This window comes from Leptonychotes weddellii, chromosome 1, assembly GCF_054177405.1.
Source record: "Leptonychotes weddellii isolate Sample4059 chromosome 1, ASM5417740v2, whole genome shotgun sequence".
NCBI classification, from domain to species: Eukaryota; Metazoa; Chordata; class Mammalia; order Carnivora; family Phocidae; genus Leptonychotes; species Leptonychotes weddellii.
Window position 1 is genome coordinate 51,632,289 of NC_138369.1, and position 16,510 is coordinate 51,648,798.

Below are 16,510 nucleotides of genomic sequence, written 5' to 3' on the forward strand. Positions count from 1 at the left end.
TTCTTTCTGTCTGCTAGACTGGATGCTGCCCAATTGGTGCACTGCTGAATAAAAGCCAATAAGATCTTTAAAATGTACACAGTTGTGGGACGCCTGGGTGGCTCAGTCGGTTAAGCGTCTGCCTTCGCTCAGGTCATGATCCCAGGGTCCTGGGATCGAGTCCCGCATCGGGCTCCCTGCTCCACGGGGAGCCTGCTTCTCCCTCTGCCTCTGTCTCTCATGAATAAATAAATAAAATCTTTAAAATAAAATAAAATAAAATGTACTCAGTTGAATGTTGTTCGGGGAGAAAACAACTGGAAGCCATGGGAAGGTACAGTTTTGCGCGCCTGTGGTTGGAAATCAGCAAGTACCCCTAGACGTGGTGGTGATGAGGGAAGAGGCCCTCCTGGAGTAATGAGTGGCCCCCTTAACAGCTCTCCCTTTGGCCAGAACCAGTCAGCTAGAACTCAGTGCTCCCTATTTTGACCCCTAGTTTTGGATCCTATTCTTCCCGGGGTGGGCGGTGGGGGGGCACACACGTTGGAAGGGATGTGGTCAAATCGGGCAAGGCCCATAGAGCTCTGGAGCCTGACAGGGCATTGGCGAGTGGAGGGCAGGCGCCCAGGCCGTTGCGGCGGGGAGCGGGGGGTGTTGGAGACCAGCCAGGTGCTCACAGACCCGCCAGCAATGCACTGGCGCCAGGGAGAAGCCGAGACGTTGGCCCTCCCAGCTTCCTAGAGAGGCCGCCGAGGCCCGGGGCGGCGGCGCGCCTGCGCGACCCGCGCCGACCGAGAGACCGGCGCGGAGCTGGGGGCCCTGGGCAGGTGGTGTGGCCGGAGGACCGACTGTCGGGGGCCTGGGGAGTCGGTGAGCGGCCGGGCGGGGCGCGGGGCAGTCGGGGGCCGCTGGCCGGCGCAGGGTTCGGGAGGGCGGCGGGGGCGTTCGGCCCCTCCCGGGCTGAGAGTAAGGGGGCGGGGGGCCGGTTGAGGCCCAGCCTGGAGGCTGCGCCCGGGGCGGGTGGTCTAGCCGGGGATCCGATGCCAGCCTCGGTGAGGCGCGTATTTGGAAGCGCTTTGCGGCCCGGGGCAGAGTTGGGAGTAATGGCTTCTGCGCTTTATCCTTTCTCCCAGTTATGCAAACAAAGCGTACTCATTATGGACGATTAGATGACGCGGGTGAGTGCCAGAAAAGTAAGAGTAGCCGCAGTCCGCAAATAGTTTCGTCTGGATGCTTCCTGACACTTTAAAATTTGTTCATATTTATGCAGACTCGTATACATAAACATATGTATTTATTTATTACGAAATTGGATCATACCATTGCTTTTTAAAAACGTCTTTTAGTATTATGGTGATACAGAAATACTGTGCTAAGATATACATAGATTTACCATAGGATACAATAAAATTTACCATTTTAACCATTTTAAAGTGTGGCATCATTCGGTGCCATTAAGTACATTCCTACTCTTGCTTCTTGAAAGTTATACTTTAAACCTGCGGAATGCATTTGTTCACATGGTGGTCAAAATTGGTGCCAGCATCATGGCATCACTAAGACATATTTCTGAGAGTATAATGACAAGAAAACATTTCGTTTTCAGTTTATTTTCCGTAGTACACATTACATAAAGCTGTAAATGCTCAACAAATGACCTTTGTGCAGAAAAATAGCAAAGTCTTGTTTATTAGGGTGATTGTCTCTTTTCAAAATGAAAGCGAAGTATATAAAAAGGAAGTTTTTATTTTTGTAATATATATATATATTTTTACAGATTTTGTTTTAATAAAGGGGAGTTTTTAAACAGAAGGTACAGCTCTAACTTAAAACCACTGTACTGCCTCAGACTTCCATAGGCCTCGGAAACCAGAGAATGGTCTCCTTCTAGGTTAAAAGTGGTGGCCAGGAAAGAACACCATCCTGTTTCAAACTGTTTGTAGTTCAAGAGGGAAAACTCATTAGTATTAGGTACATGGTTTGCAGGGAAATGTCAGTGAGTGGTTTTAGTTGTAATTTGATGAAGGAATTTCAGAGAACTTTTAACTGGGTGGACGTGTGTGCATCTGTGTGTGTATTGAGGGTCTGATGAATGAGGGTGCTCTTACATGTCATGTTAATGCTGGAGAAAGGCAGACAAATTCTGGTTAAAAGCCGTAATCCTTCCTTTGGTCGAAATGATGGGAATGTTTTGAAGATAAACTTCAATACAGACTTATAAAGGAAACTGAGAACAGCATCAAAAATATTAACTATGCCACTTTAAGTTTTCTGTGGCTCCTGGTGTCGAGGAAGTCTTAGTGCATCATAAGCATTCTGTGATATCGGAGAGTTGCTCCAGAGTAAATATACGTAACGTATAGTAACTGTAACTTAATCTTACTTGGCAGTCTTCAGTATTTTTGTATCAGAAGTGCTCTGAACGAGCTCCCTCAGGTGAATCATGTGCTGTACAAGATTGAATTTTTGAGCTTAAACTTTGCCTTCCCTCATCTTAAAGCTTTTAGCCTTCTTCCTTGTTTTATTATACTGCATCGCTCTGGACACTAACATACCTGTGTTTTCTTCACTTCGTTGTCTGTCTTCCTATGAGCTCTGCAAGGCAGTATTTCTGTTTATTTATTTAGTTAGTTAGTTAGTTAGTCTCATTCACTACAGAGACCTTAGTGCCTGGGGCACAGTAGGTGCTCAATAGATATTGTTAAGTTAATAAAAGAATGACTCTAAATTGGAGATAAGAATGACAGTATATGGTATCTTTGATTGTCAAGTTAATTTTTAAGCTAAAAAAATAAATCAGAAAAAAACGATAACACGCTTCCTCAATTCAAAAAACCTTTTTTTTTTTTTAGTAATTGTAGACATACAGGGGGTTGCAGAAATTGTACAGAGTTCCCTTATATTCTTTACTCAGTTTACCTAAAGTTAACATCTTGCAAAACCATAGTACAGTCATCAAACTTAAGAAATTTACAGTGGCACAGTACTATTAATTAAACTGCTGACTTTAATTAGAGTCCATCAGTTTCTCACTAGTGACCTTTTTCTTTTCCAGGATCCAGTCTAGAATCCCTCATTCCATTTAGTTGTCATGTCTCCTTGTTTTCCTTTAGTATATGACATTCTCTCCATCTTCCCTTGTTTTTTGCGACCTTGACGCTTTTGAAGTATGTTGTGCTGGTATTTTTAATGCCTCTCACTTTGGTTTTGTCGGACGTTTTCTCCTGCTTCAATTGAGGATGGTGTTGATATGTCTTACTACTGTTGATATTAATTTTGATCTAGTGGTGTCTGCCACGTGTCACCACTGTAAAGATACTGTCTTTCTCTTTGTAACTAATGATTATTTGGGGGAAGATACTTTGAGACCTTGCATAACAATATCCTGTTTCTCCTTAACTTTCACCCACTAATTAGCCTTCCTGGTGGATCTTTTTATTATTATTATTATTATTATTATGTTATGTTAATCACCATACATTACATCATTAGTTTTTGATGTAGTGTTCCATGATTCCTTATTTGCGTATAACACCCAGGGCTCCATGCAGAATGTGCCTCTTTAATACTTCCTGGTGGATCTTATTAGTGTAATGGTCTAATGATGGCTTTCATTTCTGTTATTCCCTCTGCAGTTATTAATTGGAATACTTTCTGAGGAAGAGTTGTGTCTTGTTTCCCTTTGTTTTATTTATTCAGTTAGTTATATCAGTGTGTGATGTTGGGTATGTATTCTTTGAGCTATGATGCAGTGCTGATATTACTTATTTTGTTGCTTAAATTATTCTAGCCTTGGCCATTGGGATCTCTTTGCAGTTGACTCCTGTTGCCTCTTGAAGTGCCCACATCCTTTTTGTTGTCTTTCCCTGACTTTCTGGCACCACAGAATACTCATGTTGTATCTTCCCTTCCCCAGCCCTGGAGACCACCACTTCTCCAAAGAGCCCTAGTTCCGTTTATTGGAGAATGGTATGGAGAAACCAAGTTTGGGGTGCTAGGTTTGAGGACAGACAGTCATTTCTTAATTGATATATTTAAGTATAACGTAACATTCCAATTATGTACTGGAAGCAGTCTTTCTTGTTTCCTTACCAGCGTATGAAATAAAGCATATGTACCCTTACAATGGTAGGAAAAACACAAGAGTAAGAGACTGCTTAATGAGGATTTTAAAAGAAAATAAAATCACATTGTGTATGAGTTGAAGAAGCAAAATGACAAAAGATAAAGAAGGAAAGAGAGGGAGGGAGGAGGTGTGGGGGAGGGAGGGAGGGAGGGAGGAAGGATGCAAAGGAAGGAAGGCAGGCAGGCAGGAAAGAAGGAAGGAAAGATGGGAATGTCCTTGAGAAATGGCCAGATAATTGCTTGGGATTTTCCCTGTTCTTTACAAAGCCATTTTCATTGTGGGATTGAGACTGGGGTTAAGGTATGAAGCTCTGGGAGAAGAAGCCTGATGAGCTCAGGTTTCCTCCTAGGCCTGGGATGAGTGAAGTTTTTCTTCTGTTCTCAAAAGCTAGTTGGGACATGGAGAAGCCCTGAGGCATTAGGATACCTGAATTTAACCGTGCAGGTTCAGCTCACTGGCCCCCATGTCCTTACTGTGCTCTGGATCTTTCATCCAGAATCCAGTAGGCCCTGGGGGTCTTCTCTGGGTTCATGGTTGCAGAAGCTGGACTAACCCCTTCTTTGGTTGAAGGCCTGAAATCCTTTGCCAAATTCCTGGCTTTTGCCCTCAGTTTCCTGTCTGTCAGTCTTCTCATCACCTCTGTCCAGATACTTCACTGATCTCTTCAAACATTTCTGTAACAGCTGCTTAAGAACAGGTCTGCTTGGAGGCTTATTTTTGGTGCTAATTGCACTGTGGGTCTCCATTTCCTGAGATAGGTCTTGCTGCTTACATTTCCTGGTGGATGCATTTCTTCAAAATATTTGTCTCTGGCCTCAAGTTCATTCTCTTTAGGCTCACTGCCAGGTTTCTGGTCACCTGAGCAGCTTTCCAGTTCTTTCATACTTCAGTTTCTTTCTCTTCTCCAGTCTGTCCTACAAGTTTCTCGGGGAAAGTCTCTGTCCCTCTTTCTCTTGACTTTCAGCTTCCTTCTGAGCAGTTGTTTCTGCTACCTGTTTGTGCTGCTGGGGCTCAGCAAGGCTGGAGCCTGCCCCTCTTGCTCCTGAAGCACTGTTTCCTCTCAGCCTTCTTTTGTTGTTGCTGGTCTTCAAGTCTGTCTGTGGGCCTTCAGCCACTTACTTTATCATTTCCCTCCTTTTCCTTTGCTTTTGTTTTCTCAAATACTTACTCTTCTTTTTCTCCCCTAGTTTTCACAGCAAGGCTTCATTTCTCTGACAGAACTTGAGCAGACTCCTCAGCGTGCATGATCCTTAATGTAGTCCTTTATTTGACTTTTCATGCCCTGAGAGCAAGAGTGTAGTTTCTTTCTGTTAGCGGGATGGCAGCGTGCTTTCTGGTGTGAGCCTCTTTCCGTCTGTGTTTAGTCATTATTTTTTGTCTGTCCTGATAGCATTGGCTGAGTCTGGAAGATGCTGAATAGGTACTGAATAGGAGGATGTTGAATAGGTACTACAAAGAGGGGAAGGCTTCTGGGTGAAGGTAGTGATTTATTTAAATGTACTAGGTGATGGTGGCAGGTGGAGGGTGGTTTCAGGGGAAGATGAGCATCATTTGTGAGCATTGTTAGAGGATGAAAATAAAAATTGCGGCGCTCTGATCTCCAGCCGGAGAGCTGAAAGATAAGGACCCCCACATTCAGTGCGCTTTCAGGGAAAAGCAATCATTTTTGTCTTCCCAGTTTCAACCTCACTCTGTGTTCACCCAGCCTGTGACCAAGCGTTTTTTATCTCAGACACACTGCCCTGTTTCAAATTTCGAAGCCCTATAGAGTCCTGCCTTGCACGTCCACACTGCTCCTCCTGGAAGGGTGAGAGTCTTGCTGGGATTCTGCTGCTTGCAGGGCCCCTGCTCGGGGGTTGGTTGCTGCTGGTGCATGCACCCACTCCGCACTCCCCGGGGAAGGGGTAGGGTCTTGCCCTTGTTCTGCGGTTTGATGGGCCCCTGTTCAGAGAGCATTCCACCAATCGTGCCCCACTTCGTGGTTTATGGCAAACCCAACTGAGAGCCCAATCCTGGGCTTGCTGATTGCAGCTGGCTTCCCCACTCCGATTTGTGGGAGCTCTGCTGCACTCAGGCACCTCCATTCATTCTGTGACCCTGGGGATCCTCAGACCACACTGTCCCACCCAGGATTCCACCCCATTTCACCACTTGAGTGCCTTTCAGGCAGGGACTTCCCTCACTGGAGCAGACTTCTAAAAGTTCAGATTTTGCCCGCTGCTGCTGTATCATTTTCCCTTAGCTGGCTTATGGAGGCTCTCTCCTCCCATGGTTTATCTTCCAATAAATTGCCTCAGATTCACTTCACCCCTCCTACCTTGCAAAAAGTGGCACTTTTCTATTTGTAGAGTTGCAGCAATTCTTTTCTTAAATCCCAGGTTGAGTTCACAGGTGTTCAGAATGATTTGATAGCTATCTAGCTGAATTCATGGATCCAGATGAAAATAGGGTCCCCTACTCCTCTGCTATTCTCCTCCCCTCCTCTACATGCACTCTTAAAGAAAAGAGACCTAGTACGCAAATGTTACATTAAAAAAAAATCAAATCACACACACACAAAAGATCAAATCACTATAAATAAACTAAAGGCTCCTTTAACTACTGTTCTCAAATTCTCCACTCCTATATTCAGTAAGAGTTTTTATGAATCCTTCCAAGCCATTTTAAATTCCTTTGAGTACTTATGTATTTCACACGTACATACACTTATATACACATGTATATGATTTTAAGTTTTTTCTACAATTATATCTAGGATTTTTTTTTTTTCATCTTAACGTATGTTTTTGTCATTGATGGGAACCGTCGTCAAGAGCACCTTCTCCTCTCTTGCATACCAGCATAAGAGTGGCCTTGAGCTGGGAACATTTCTTTGCAAAGAGATAAAGAGCACTCTGAGCTTGTTGCCTTGTCAGGGACTTTCTCTGTTCATTGCTCAATGCATACCCCTTTGTTCTGCCTTAATGCATGTGACCCGTAGGCCCATCCCGCCTTTCTGTATTTCAGACCTCACGGGCAAGGGGTTGAGGGTCATACTGCAGCATGAAGTGTAGTGCTTGTCTCCACACCATCTGTACCACATTGCCTGTGAAGTGGATCTGCTGTTCATGGGGGACCCAGTGGATTACACAAGGTTGAATCTTGTGCACTCTTTCTCTTTTCTCTTGCCGTAAGTAAATATTGTACTGCTTAAGCCTAGTATATATGTTGTCGGGTCTCAGCAACTTAGAATCATGCTCCGATCTCTTCTGTGAGTAGCATTTACCTGCTTTTCAACCTTGGCTGCACAGCCTGAGCACCCAGCCAACAGTGAAACAATAATGTTAATGCTTAAGGGTCTAGTACAATCTTTTAAACCGTTGTGCTAGGTGTTTCATCCTAGGAAGTGCTACACTTTTATTTAGCTCTATTGATGAACAAGTCATTTATTTCCAATATTGTGTTATTACAAAGAGTACTCTAGTGAACACTTATGTAAATGTGTATATACCTCTCTAAGTGTTTTTCCAGGGAGATTTCCTGGAAGTGAAATTTCTGGAGCCTAAGTAATGTGACTTTTTAGTTTTGCTAGAGACTTTCCAACTACCTTTCCTTGTGGTTGTATAAATTTACATTTCTGTCACTGGTGCATGTTTGTGTTCTTTTTTCTGGTCAAGAGATTTTCAAATACTGTCATCATATATCACTTTTCCTTTTATGTTCTTTAGAAATCCTTGCTTGCCCCAAGGTTCTGGCTCTCTCTTTCGTTTTTGAAGTTAAGTCTTAGGAATTCATTTTGTGTGTAATCTTACTTTTATTTGCCTCGCCAGTTGTCCCAGTGCAGGTCATTGAATTATCTGTCCTTCCTACTGTCGTATAATGCTGCCTCTGTCATATGCCAGATCTTTGTCTGGGTTCTGTACTGTTCCTTTTATCTGTAGTTTGTATATTCCTTCAGTAGTACTCACTTTTAATTACTATATTTTTATAATAAGCTGTATTGTGTGGTAGAACAAATCTTCCCACCTTTAAAAAGTTGTCTTCAGGGGCACCTGGGTGGGTCAGTCGTTAAGTGTCTGCTTTCAGCTCAGGTCATGATCCCGGGGTCCTGGGATCGAGCCCCACATCAGGCTCCCTGCTCAGCGGGAAGCCTGCTTCTCCCTCTCCCACTCCCCTGCTTGTGTTCCCTCTCTCACTGTGTCTCTCTCTGTCAAATAAATAAAATCTTAAAAAAAAAAAAAGTTGTCTTCACTATTGTTGGCCTTTACTAATTTGTATGAATTGTAGAATATGTTTATCAACTATGGAAAAGGGCTATATTGGGTTTTGTTGTGATTTTATAGACTTTTTATGTTAATTTAAGAAGAATTGACATCTTGGAAATATTAGATTTCCTATACTTAAGACTTTTTCAGGTCTGTTTTATTTTTTGTCAGTTTACTATTTCCCCATTAAGGTTGTATACATTTTTAATGAGCTTTATTTCTGGGTATTTTGTGTTTTTGTTCTTGTTGTTGCTGTTGTGTTCTGTTTCTAAATGGTTGTTGCTGGTATATTAGAGAAGTACTGTTATACATTGATTGATATTTAGCTTCCTTAATTATCTCTCATATTAGTTCTGACAGTTTTTCAGTTGATTCTCTTGGATTTTTTTAGATGGATGTTTATCATTCTAAGTAATATTAGCTTTTTAAAACATTTAAAAAAATTTTTTAAGTAATCTCTACACCCAACATGGGGCTCGAACTCACAACCTCAAGGTCAAGGGTCTCATGCTCTACCAACGGAGCCAGCCAGGCACCCCATCTTTGATCCTCCTTTTCTAACAGTTCTCTGTGTATTTTCTTTCTTTCTTTCTTTCTTTCTTTCTTTCTTTCTTTCTTTCTTTCTTCTTTCTTTCTTTCTTCTTTCTTTCTTTTTTCTTTGTCTAATTGCATTGGCTAGTATTATATTGTATGATTGTTCCTGATTTTAATTGCAAGGCTATTAATGTCTTTACCATTTGATGTCACATTTGCTATAAATTTCTCTTTATTCCTGGATTGTGAAGAATGTGTACCAAAAAGGAGGTAAAGCTATAGTACACTTTTTTTTTAACTTTAAGAGGATACCAATATATGAAGAACTGTATGATATTAAATTTGAAATTCTTTTTTTTTTTGTAAAGATTTTATTTATTTGACAGAGAGAGACACAGCGAGAGAGGGAACACGAGCAGGGGGAGTGGGAGAGGGAGAAGTAGGCTTCCCACAGAGCAGGGAGCCCGATGAGGGGCTCGATCCCAGGACCCCCGGATCATGACCTGAGTCGAAGGCAGACGCTTAACGACTGAGCCACCCAGGCGCCCCTAAATTTGAAATTCTTGATGAATATTCGGGTTATTTTTTCCTTTTGACTGTTATGAATAATGCTGCTATGAACATTTATGTACAAGTTTTTTGTGGACTTGTCTTTTCATTTATCTTGGAGATGTGTGTGTGTGTGTGTGTATGTATATACATATATATGTATATATTTGTATCTCCATGGATATATGCAGTTGCAAGTAGTAAAGCATGTTTAACTTACTGAAAAATTGCCAGGCTGTTTTCTAATGTGGCAGCACGTGAGTGTTCTGTTATCTCCCCAGTCTTATCAACGCATGTTATTTTCAGACATTTGACTCTGGCCATCCGAGTAGGTGTGAAGGGTGGTGTTGATCTGCCCTTTTCTGATGACTAATGTTGAGTATCCTGTGTGTGTTTCAGTCATTTTTGTATTTTTTTTTTTTAAAGATTTTATTTATTTATTTGAGAGAGAATGAGAGAGAGAGCACATGAGAGGGGGGAGGGTCAGAGGGAGAAGCAGACTCCCTGCCGAGCAGGGAGCCGGATGCGGGACTCGATCCAGGGACTCCAGGATCATGACCTGACCCGAAGGCAGTCTCTTAACCAACTGAGCCACCCAGGCGCCCTCATTTTTGTATTTTCTTTGGAGAAATATCTATTCAGATGCTTTGTCCAATTTTAACAGTATTTGTCTTTTTATTATTGAATTGTAAGGGTTCTTTATGTATTCTAGATACAAATCCCTTATAAGATATGTGATTTTCAAATATTTTTCCTAGTCTGTGGCTTGTCTCTTCACTTTCCTCATATGTCCTTTGAAGCACAATAGATTTAAATTTTGATGAAGTGCAATTTCTCTATTTTTAATTTTATTTGCATGTGCTTTTGATATGTATTTGGTAGAATGCATTACCTAATCCAGTGTCACTAAGTATTATGTTTTCTAATAACAGTTTTGTAGTTTTGGCTAGTACCTTTAGGTCTGCAGTTAATTAATTTACTTAAAATCAATTTAATTAACATATCGTGTATTATTATTTTCAGAGGTAGAATTTCGTGATTTTATCAGTTGCGTATAACACCCAGTGCTCATTATATCAAGTGCCTTCCTTAACTCCCATCGCCCATTTACTCTATCCCCCCGCCCACCTCCCCTCCAGCAAACCTCAGTTTGTTTCCTATAGTTAAGAGTCTCTTATGGTTTATCTCCCTCTCTGATTTCGTCTTATTTTATTTTGCCTTCCCTTCCCCTATACTCATCTGTTTTGTTTCTTAAATTCCACATATGAGTGACATCGTATGGTATTTGTCTTTCTCTGACTGACTTATTTTGCTTAGCATAATACACTCTAATTCCATCCACGTTGTTGCAGATGGCAAGATTCCATTCTTTTTGATGGCTGAGTAATAATCCGTTATATATATACCACCTCTTCTTTATCCATTCCTTTGTCCTTCGATAGGTCTGCAGTTAATTTTGAGTTAATTTTTGTATATTGCCTTATGTAAGGGTCCAACTTCATTCTTATTTATGTAAACTTACAGTTGTCCCAGCACCATTTGTGGAAAAAACTATTCTTTCCCCCTTCAGTGGTCTTGGCACCCTTGTCAAAAATAAATTGACCATAGATATATGGGTTTATTTTGGGACTCTTAATTCTGTTTAATTGATCTCTGTGTCTGTGCTTATACCAGCACCACACTTTCTTGGTGACTGCTGCTTTATGAAGTAAGTTTTGAAATTAGGAGTGTGTCTTCCAGTTTATTCTTTTTCAAGATCTTGTTGGGTATGCTGGGCCTCTTCAGTTTTCATATGTTAGGATTAGTTTTTCAATCTCTATAAAGAAGCCAGATGGGATTTTAATAGGGATTGCATTGAATCTTCATGTAATTTGGGAGTACTGTCATTTGACAATATTTTGTTTTCTGATCCATGAACAGAGTGTCTTTCCATTTACTTAAATCCTTAATTTCTTCTAACAATGTAGTGTTCAGGGTATAAGTTTCGTTTTTTTCTTTGAAAATTCATTCCTAAGTATTTTATTTTTCATGTGATTATAAATATTATAAGTATATATTGTTTCTTAATTTTATTTTTGATTTGTTCATTTCTGCTATAGAAATACCATTAATTTTTGCAAATTGGTCTCATATCCTCCAATCTTGCTGAGCTCTTTTTTAGTTCTAATAGCTTTTAGTGGAGTACTTAACGATTTCCTATATCTATATCATGTCATTTGTGAATAGAAATTGTTCCATTTCTTCTTTTCCTTTCCTATATGGGTACCTTTTGTAAAAGGTTAATTCCACTATAATTAACATACACTGTTATATTAATTTCAGGTGTACAATATAGTGATTCAGCAATTCTATACATTACTTAGTGCTCATCATAAATGCACACTTAATTGCCTTCACTTATTTTACTCATTTCCCCACCCACCTCCCCTCTGGTAACCATCAATTCTCTATTTAAGAGTGTGGTTTTTTGGTGTCTTCTTCTCTGCTCATTTTTTTTTTTAATTTCTTAAATTCCACATGAGTGAAATCATATGGTATTTGTCTCTCTCTGAATGACTTATTTCACTTAATATTATATTCTCTAGATCCATCCAACTTGTTGCAAATGCCAAGTGTCATTCTTTTTTCATGGCTGAGTAATATTTTATTGTGTGTGTATATATATACACACACACATACAGGCACACACACATCCCACATCTTTATCCATTCATCTTTTGATGGACACTTGGATTGCTTCCCCAATTTGGCTATTGTAAATAACAGTGCAATAAACATAGAGGTGCATATATATCTTTTTGAATTAGTGTTTTTGTATTCTTTGGATAACTACCCCATAGTGGAATTAACTGTACTATATGGTAGTTCTATTTTTAATCTTTTGAGAAACCTCCAAACTGTTTTCCAGAGTGGCTGCACCAGTTTGCATTCCTATCAACAGTACATGAGGGTTCCTTTTTCTCCACATCCTGGCCAACATTTGTTATATCTTGTGTTTTTTATTTTAGCCATTCTGACAAATGTGAGGTGATATCTCATGTGGTAATGATTTGCATTTCCCTGAAGATAAGTGATGTTGAGCATTTTTTCATATGTCTGTTGGCCATCTGGATGTCTTCTTTAGAGAAATGTCTGTTCATGCCTTGTGCCTGTTTTCAAGTTGGATTATTTCCTTTTCTTTTGGTGTTGAGTTTTATCAGTTCTTTATATATTTTGGATACTAATGTTTTATCAGATATGTCATTTGCAAATATCTTTTTCCATTCAGTAGATTGTCTTTTAATTTTGTTGATTTTTTCCTTTGCTGTGCAGAAACCTTTTATTTGATGTAGTACCAACAGTTTATTTTTGCTTTTGTTTCCCTTGCCTCAGGAAACCTACATAGAAAAATGTTGCTATGGCCAATTTCAGAGAATTATTGCCTGGGCTGTCTTGTGGGATTTTTGTTTCAGGTCTCACATTTAGGTGTTTAATCCACTTTGAGTTTATTTTTGTGTATGGTGTAAGAAAGTGGACCAGTTTCAGTCTTTTGCATGTGGCTGTCCAGTTTTCCCAGCACCATTTGTTGAAGAGACTATTTCCTGTTGCATATTCTTTCCTCCTTTGTCGAAGATCAATTGACCATATAATCATGGGTTTATTTCTAGGTTTTCTTTTCTGCTCCATTGATCTGTTTGTTTTATGTGTGAGAACCAACTATTTTGATTACTACAGCTTTGTAGTGTACCTTGAAATCTGGAATTGTGATACCTTCAGTATGTTCTTTTTCAAGGTTACTTTGGCTCCTTAGGGTCTTTTGTGGTTCTATACACATTTTAGGATTGTTTGTTCTCTGAAAAATGCTGTTGGTACTTTGATAAGAACTGTATTAAGTGTGAAGATTGCTTTGCATAATATCCACATTTTAAAAAAATTTGTTCTCCCAAAACATGAGCATGGAATATCTTTCCATTTGTATTATCTTCAATTTCATTCATCAGTGTTTTATAGTTTTCAGAGTACAGGTCTTTCATCTCCTTGGTTAACTTTATTTCTAGGTATTTTATTATTTTTGGTGCAGTTGTGAATAGGATTATTTTCATTTTTTTTAAGATTTATTTTAGAGAGAGGGAGAGAGAGAGCGCTCAAGCGGGAAGGGCAAAGGGAGGAGGATAGAGAATTTCAAGCAGACTCCATGCTGAGTGTGGAGCCCCATGTGGGGCTCGATCTCACAACCTTGAGATCGTGACCTGAGCTGAATCCAAGAGTTGGATGCCCAACCAGTTGTGCCACCCAGACACCTTGGCATTGCTTTCTTAATTTCTCTTTCTGCTGCTTCATTATTAGTGTATAGAAATGCAGTGGATTTTTCTGTATAGTGATCTTGTATCCTGCAACCTTATTGAATTCATTTATCAGTTCTAGTAGTTTTTTTTTTATGGCGTCTTTAGGGTTTTTTATATATATAATATTGTCATCCATAAATAGTGAAAGTTTTACTTCATTCTTAATGATTTGGATGTTTTTTTTTTTCCTTTTTTTGTCTGATTGCTGTGGCTAGGATTTGCAGTACTATGTTGAATAAAAGTAGTGAGAGTGGACCTCCTTGTCTTGTTCCTGATCTTAGGTGGAAAGCTTTCAGTTTTTCTCCGTTAAGTATGTTAGCTGTGGGTTTTTCATATATGGTCTTTATTATGTTGAGGTGTGTTCCCTTTACACCTACTTTGTTGTGGGCTTTTTTTTTTTTTTTGATGAATGGATGTTCATCAAAAAGTATGTACTTTGTCACAAATTTTTTCTGCATCTATTGAAATGATCATATGGTTTTTATTTTTTCTCTTGTTGATGTGATGTATCACATTGATTGATTTGTGAATATTGAATCACCCTTGAATAAATTCCACTTGTTCGTGGTGAATGATTATTTTAATGTGTTGTTGGATTCAGTTTGCTAGTATTTTATTGAGGACTTGTGTATCCGTGTTCATCAGGGATACTGGCCTTTAGTTCTCTGTTTTAGTGGCGTATTTATCAGGTTTTGATATCAGGGTAATGCTGGTCTCATAGAGTGAATTTGGAAGCTTTCATTCCTTTTCTATTTTTTTGAATAGTTTGAAAAGAATAGATATGAAGTCTTCTTTAAATGTTTGGTAGAATTCCCCTGTGAAGCCATCTGGTTCTGGACTTCTGTTTATTGGGAGTTTTTTGATTACTGAACAATTTCATTTCTGGTAATTGGTCTGTTTAAATTTTCTATTTCTTCCTGATTCAGTTTTGGGAGGTTTCATGTTTCTAGGAAATTATCCATTTCTTCTAGGTTGTTCAGTTTGTTGGGATATAATTTTTCTTTTATAATCCTTTGTATTTTTGTGGTGTTGTTTCTCTTTCATTTCTGAGTTTGTTTGAGTACTCTCTCTCTCTCTCGATGAGTCTGGATAAAGGTTTATCAATTTTGTTGATCTTTTCAAAGAACAAGGTCCCTATTTTATTGATCTGTTTTGGGGGTTTTTTGTTTCATTTTCATTTATTTCTGCTCCAATCTTTATTATTTCCTTCCTCTTTCCTTCTTCTTTTAGATTTTCTTTAATCTTCATTTTGCTTTAAGTGTAAGGTTAAGTTTTTTGCCTGAGATTTTTCTTCATTGTTGAGGTATGCTTGTATTACTATTAACTTCCATTTTAGAAAAGCTTTTGCTGCATCCCAAAGATTTTGGACTGTTGTGTTTTCATTTCCATTTTCCCCCATGTATTTTTTTTATTTCTTTTTTGATTTCTTGGTTGATCCATTCATTGTTTACTCACATGTTATTTCCATGTATTTGTGTTCTTTCCAGATTTTTTCTTGTATATAATTTCTAGTTTCATAGCATGTGGTCAGAAAAGTTACATGGTATAACTTGGATCTTTTTGAATTTGTTGAAATTTGTTTTGCGGACGAACATATGATCTACTCTGGAGAATGTATGTGCACTTGAAAAGAATGTATATCTACTGTTTTGGGATGGAATATTCTGAATATATCTTGAGATCCATCTGGTCTAAGGTGTCACTCATATCCACTCTTTCTTTGATTTTTTTTTTGGATGATCTATCTATTGATGTAAGTGGGTTGTTAAAGTTCCTTACTATATTTTTCTTTCTTTAAAATTTTGGGAGGCACTTTCATCTAACAGACCAAAATACACCCAAAATCTAGTGTGTGGCAGTGATCTATGCACCAGCCTGATCATATTTGATCATACTCAGTTATTTTTTTGTTTTGTTTGTTTTTATCTTTTTCTTTTACCTTTCTTTCTCTTTTCCCCCAGTTTCACGTCTTTTCTGACTTGTTTAGTATATATTTTCTGGGGACGTTGTTACCCTGTTAGCATTTTGTTCTCTCATTCATCTATTCTCCTCTGGACAAAATGACAAGACGGAAAAAATCACCTCAAAAAAAAGAACAAGGGACTGCCAGGGACCTAATCAATACAGGCATTAGTAAGATGTTGGAACTAGAATTCAGAATGATGATTTTAAAGATACTAGCTGCACTTGAAAAAAGTATGGAAGTTATTAAAGAAACCCTTTGTGGAGAAATAAAAGAACTAAAATCTAACCAAGTTGAAATCAAAAAGGCGCACTAAATGAGAAAAATATGCAGCCAAGAATACTCTATCCAGCTAGGCTGTCATTGAAAAAAGGAGAGATAAAAAGCTTCCAGGACAAACAAAAACTAAAGGAATTTGCAAACACAAAACCAGCTCTACAAGAAATGTTGAAAGGGGTCCTCTAAGCAAAGAGAGAGCCTAAAAGCAACATAGACCAGAAAGGAACACAGACAATATACACTAACAGTCACCTTACAGGCAATACAATGGCACTAAATTCATATCTTTCAATAGTTACCATGAATGGAAATGGGCTAAATGCCCCAATGAAAAGACACAGGCTATCCGATTGGATAAAAAAACAAGACCCATCGATATGCTGTCTGCAAGAGACTCATTTTAGACCCAAAGACACCCCCAGATTGAAAGTGAAGGGGTGGAAAACCATTTGCCATGCTAATGGACACCAAAAGAAAGCTGGAGTTGCAATCCTTATATCAGACAAATTAG

At 39.1% G+C, this 16,510-nt stretch overlaps 1 protein-coding gene across 1 annotated transcript in view; it reads left to right on the forward strand.

The window, feature by feature from the left end:
* Window positions 1-727: 727 nt before the first annotated feature.
* ZNF445 (zinc finger protein 445) overlaps window positions 728-16,510 on the forward strand; it is a 44,179-nt gene continuing 28,396 nt past the window's right edge. The window contains exon 1 of the mRNA XM_031019846.2: window positions 728-849. The gene's annotated coding sequence lies outside the window, so the exon portion shown is untranslated. The remainder of the gene's footprint in view (window positions 850-16,510) is intronic.